The sequence below is a fragment of the Dendronephthya gigantea genome, unplaced genomic scaffold (genome assembly GCF_004324835.1).
Source record: "Dendronephthya gigantea isolate DGI-Jeju-01 unplaced genomic scaffold, DenGig_1.0 000060F, whole genome shotgun sequence".
In the NCBI taxonomy this organism is placed as follows: Eukaryota; Metazoa; Cnidaria; class Anthozoa; order Malacalcyonacea; family Nephtheidae; genus Dendronephthya; species Dendronephthya gigantea.
Window position 1 is genome coordinate 316,336 of NW_021163070.1, and position 6,113 is coordinate 322,448.

At 39.5% G+C, this 6,113-nt stretch overlaps 1 pseudogene; it reads right to left on the minus strand.

Annotated features, from left to right (window-relative positions):
- On the minus strand, nucleotides 1-5,744 carry LOC114530134 (annotated as a pseudogene).
- Nucleotides 5,745-6,113: the final 369 nt, after the last annotated feature.

Below are 6,113 nucleotides of genomic sequence, written 5' to 3' on the forward strand. Positions count from 1 at the left end.
TCAGTTGTAAATTTGAACATTGCAGCTGTGGAAATTGAACGTGGGGCCGCTTGGTATGATCGTTGTTTGCTTGTTTAAAGTTATTGTATGATTGTCACCATCTGATTTCAATTGAACCGGCGATTGAAGGCTAGAATCGTTGTGGAAACACTTTGACTGCGAGGAAGATTGAGATGCAGCTGTTTCTGGTCGAATGTAGTTGGCCAGCGTGCTCGACATTATTTCTTGTTGGTTTATCGAAGGACGACTGTTGTATGATTCAATGGACTGATCGGATTTATGGCCGGTGACTGATTTAATATAATGGGTTTGGATATGAGCTTCGGCAAGGGCAGTTACGGAGGTAGCTCGTATGCAGTGGTTGGTTAACGGTGGTTTGATGCCTGCTCGGGATGTCATATTGAGAAGCATTTTTCCTAAAGTTGACTCTCAGACTGGCGAATTGCAGTACCAAATCATGCCATTTTTCTTATTCGGTCGCTGGAAAAGGGCATCACCATTGGGATTCAGATGTGTCAAATAATTCTGAATTGTGGCTACAGGACAGAACTTTGAATCTGGCTGGGCAAATATTTTCCCGTCGGACTCGTCCTCGACATTGGTTAAGCCTCCTTGGTGGTTTTTTGTCGAAGGAATTGAACCAGCAACTTCTCTATTGAGCTCCAAATACGACTTGCCGTCTGCTGTTGTTCTTAAAATCAGCATGTTGGGTTTGAGATTTCTCTGGTTTTCTCGTCCTCTACGTCCTAAGTAAATTCCAAGATAAAACCAAACGGTGCGAAGCAATTGTGATGGATCGATTCACCGTTGTCAAACAACAACTTGATTTGATCTTTCGTAATTGCTTTTTTGTGGACAACACCAGCAATCTTCATCCAGTTTTCCTGAGATCTTTTACGAATGCATCTAATTTGCTTCATTGGATGCTGGGTTGCTAATGACGGAAAATGGCTTGTTGCTTGGAGGATTTTTCAAAAACCTGTCAATGGCTGCACGGATGCTTTTCATCGATGATTTCTGTTGTGTTTTCTTGTCTTTATCTAAATCTTAGATTCATTCGGATTGCAAAGTATATATTTTCTATAAGTTCTGATATTACAAAGAGAAGCTAGCCTATTTATAATACATACAAACCCGGAAGTAACTAGCCGGATGTGAGATATACAACATCCTCCTTTCTTAAAAGATATATATATATATTTTTCTTTTCCTAAATTATATAAAAAAACTTATGATCTAAAATACTTATGCTGAAATTGTCTTAATCAATTGTTTTACTTTATCTTAATTATTCTAATTCTATTTAATGATATTATCTACTTATATATTAGTCTGTCCGGCTTCTTTACTATGCGACCTGAGCGTGTTCGGATTTCTGGCATCTCTTCCTGTCTCACATCACCCTGGTTCTGGGCATCACGATTTATCGTTCAGGTGTCTTCTGTATATCAGGCTTGATTAACTGTCTATTCCTCCGTAACTGAACTCCGGATCCATCCTCTGTAATATAAGAACGAGGAGTTGGTCCAAAACCAACTACTCTCGCTGGACTCCACGTTTTGTTAACAGGGTCTTGAACTTGTACCGCTTGATTTTGAAAGAGATTTGGCTTCTCCTTCGAATCCCTGTTATATAGATTTACTTGTTTTTTTGTTGTGTTAATAACAAGTCTCTGGTTTCGTACCGATCGCTTGGTGGATGAATTTTACTGGTAATGTTGACTTGAACATTCTTCCATTTAGTAGCTCTGCTGGAGATTTGAGTGTTGTACTTAACGGTAGAACGCAACGACAGTAATGCAAGACTAGGATCAGCTCCTGATTCCTTGCATTTCAACAGGATCTTCTTCACAGTTTGGACCTGTCTCTCAATGAAACCATGCCCCTTTGGGTAGTGAGGTGACGAAGTGACTACTAAAACCATATCTCTTCGCTAGGTCTTGAAATTGGGCAGAAGTGAATTGAGATCCATTATCACAAATGAGCGTTTCTGGTATGCCTTGTCAGAAAATATCGATCTAACCACATTAACTACAGTGGTTGCTGTTATTTAATTTCTTCACAAATGGAAATTTCGAGTAATAGTCAGCAATAACAATGTACCAGAAATTATTTACCTTAAACAGGTCTGCGCTCACAGTATGCCATGGTCTTGGCGGTACTTCGCTTGGAATCATGGGTTCCTTTTGCTGTGAATTCTGGAATTTCTTGCAGGCACAACAGGACGCCACCATACTCTCAATCTCTTTATATATACCGGGCCAATAAACGCAGGATTTTGCACGGAGTTTGCACTTCTCCATCCCTTGATGACCACTATGGATTTCTCGCATTATCTTCTGCCGGAGTGATTCTGGAACAATTATTCTACTGCCTAAGAATAGAAGTCCTTCTTGGATAGAAATGTCATCTCGGTTATTCCAGTAAGGCTTTACTGCTTGCTGTATTTTCTTTATGCTATCAGGCCACCCTTGTATAACTTGCTCGCTGAGTATTTGAAGAGTCCATCTCTAGCAGTTTCTTCTTTTATCTGTTGGAGTCGACAGGTGGAAATTCTACTAGATGATGAATTTTCACACGCATTCCTGGGATTTCGTCTCCCTCCCTTGGTGACAGTCTCGATAGGGCTATCTGCCTGGCTTGTATTTGATGATACAACCGTATGGTTGCAACGTAGAAGCATTCTTTGAAGTCGAGGAGGTGCCATGTCGAGATTTTCTTCTGGATCTGTTCCAAAGGACGATGATCACTTTCCACAACGAATTGCCTCCCATATAAGTAAGTGTGGAATTTCTCACATCCATATATCACTGCCAATAACTCACGCTCGATGTTGGCGTACCTACTCTCAGCAGGGGTTAAGGCTTTCGATGCAAACGCAATGGGCTTGTTCTCTTGTAATAGAACGGCTCCCAAGCCTTTACTTGATGCGTCTACTTGTAGCACAACTGACTTGCTTCTATCGTAGTAGGAAAGTGTAGTTTCTGTGCTTATTTGACACTTGAGTATGTTAAAAGCTCTTGTATGTGACGGAGACCATTTAATCAACGTTATCCCGGATTAACTCTCCTCAAAGGTGCCGTGTGACTCGCCAAGTTGGGCATAAATGGCGCTAAATAGTTGACCATTCCAAGGAACGTGTGAAGTTCTTTCTTATCTTTGGGTGGTTCCATGTTCTGTATGGCTATGACCTTCTCTGGATCAGGTTTGACTCCATTCGCGTGTATACCATACCAAAAAAACTGCATTCAGCGGTCTTGATGATGCATTTCTCTCGGTTGAGTTTGATGCCAGCCATTCTTGTACGTTCCATTGCATCATGAAGATGTAGATCGTGATTTGACTCATCTTGGCCATGGACTGTGATGTCGTCTGCAATCCCAGCAGCACCAAGACAGTTCCGATAGACTTCATCGATCTTGAATTGGAAGACATCTTGGCTCATTCGAAGACCAAACGGCATTCTTAGGAATCTATATCGACCATTTGGTGTATTAAATGTGGTTAGATATGATGATTCGTCATCTAACTTAACATTCCAGTATCCATTACGAGCGTCTAATTTGCTGAATATCTTAGCTCCAGCTAACTTTGGGGTGATTTCCTCTAAGGTGGGTGTTGGATAGTGGTCCCGCATAATTGCTTCGTTCAGGTCTTTGGGATCCAAACATATCCGAAGCCTTCCATTAGGCTTCTCCCTTATAACTATAGAATTTACCCACTCGGTTGGTTTTGTTACCTTTTCTATTACACCGCTCTTTTCCATCTCGTCAAGTTCGAAATTTAGTTTATCTACCAGCTCTAATGGTACTTTACGAGGCGCATGAATAACTGGTTTAACTTTAGGATCTAGGGTTATATGGTATGTGTAATCTTCAAAACATCCAACTGACCCGTCAAAACATTCTGGATACATCTCGATCAGATTCTCTTTATCCTTTATACGAGGACGGTCTGTGATTGGCACAGAGGGTTTAATATAACTTCTAGACCGACTTTGTTGCTGATTTGCTATCTTTGCTTGATCCGCAAATCTAATACTCTTAGTGGACTTAACTTTCTCTTCACTAGGCCCCTGGGCAACACCTTGAGGGATGTTTCTTCCTCGTACCACTTTTGTTTCCAGCGCACAATGGAGTGAAACCAGTCCGAGGGCTCTACACGCTTTTATTCCCAATATAGCTGGACCTACTGCATCAGTTACATAAAAAACACAATTAAATTTTCCCCTTTTGTGCTGACATGGTATTAGTACTTTTCCAAATTGGGTAATCTCAGATCCCCCATACGCAGTTAAGATAACTTCACTTCTTTGTAGAGCACCGTCCCTGGGCATCCCTTCAGCATTAATTAATTCAGGATATAGAACACGAAACAAATGAATGGGCAACACATTACTCTGAGCACCCGTATCAACTTTGCATTTTAAATTTATATCCCCATTGTTCTTACGGTTAACACGCAGGGTAGTAAATACTTCCTCACTCATAGTATTATTATCCTTTACCACACTATTTATTTCAATAGTGCCAATTGTTGGAATATCGGCATACAGGTCTTCCTTACTTTGTTCCTCCAGACTATTAATGAACTTTTTATTTTTTCGGTGTGGCGACTTTGATCTATGTTGGCTTTTAGCTGATTTGCATACTAATTGCCAGTGATTTAATTTGCCACAATTTCTGCATGTAGTACCATGGGCTGGACAGTTCCCTTTATGTGGTAGCTTATGACTTTTACCACAATTCCTACATTGTATAATACTATTTTGATTTTTATTATCAGCGTTTAATTTCTTGCGACTAATGTTGTCAATTTGCTGAGGATTTCCTTTATTTTGATTTGATAATGAATTCATTTGTCGTTTTGTTGCTTCGTAACTTCTAGCAATATCTATGGCAGTATTTAATGTTAATTTTTCATCGCGTCCGATTAAGGATTTCTGAACTTCAGGATCATTTGTACCCCAAATTAGTTGATCTAATAATCTATCCTCGAGCTCTTCATTGCCACTGAACTTGCATTTAGCTGCGATATTCTTTATCTTGGCAATAAAATTATCGATTGACTCACCTCGGTCTTGTCGCATACCTTGTAAAGTATACCTGTGAATTCGATGATTTGTCCGTGGTTCCAAATGTTCCATAAATCTATCGAGAATCTTTGCTGGGTCTTTTTTGTCTTCCCCGTCTTCAAAGCTCCAACTATTGTAGATGTCGAGACCCTTCTCGCCAACCCATAGCAGGATATAGCTGACTTGTTCCTCTCCTTCAGCGTCTTTGAGTATACTTTTGAACATCAGCTCACACTTTTGCTTGAATTTGCTAAAAGCTATGGTCGAGTCGTCAGCTTCCCAATCCATTTGAGGTGCTGAAAACGGTGCTTTGAACGCCATTTTCGAGTGTCTTATTTCAAAAATGTTTATATCCAATATTTTCTTCCGTCTTTATCGCTAGTGTCAAAAAATCGCTCACGTTAACAAGCTGGGGCTTTTATCCAACCGTTGCCACCATGTTGTGTTTTCTTGTCTTTATCTAAATCTTAGATTCATTCGGATTGCAAAGTATATATTTTCTATAAGTTCTGATATTACAAAGAGAAGCTAGCCTATTTATAATACATACAAACCCGGAAGTAACTAGCCGGATGTGAGATATACAACAATTTCTTATAGTACGAGCCGTCAATTTGCCTCACTGATGTATAAAACAACTTTAAACAAGAATTCAACTCAGCTGTAGACATTTCAGCAATATAAAAAACTCCAGAATAAGTGGGGACAGGTATAAAACCAATCTAATAAATTGAAATATAATTATTTTCTACATTTTTACTTCACTCCTTTCAATGTTTTCATGTGAAATATTACTTTAAAGTCCATTTTTATGAAGAAAAACATTTTTTGTTAGGCTTTATTCTTACCATTAAATATTTTCATGCCATATTTGGTGGATTTTTTTGTGTTTCTGGGGACAGCAGCCTCCAGAATTCTGTCAATTTCTCCTTCATTTAGCTCTGCAAACCGATAGCCATTTTGCTTTTTCTTTGCTTTTGCTACCCACCGTATATGAGCTGATATACGGTGGGTAGCTCGACCAATCAGATTGCACAATA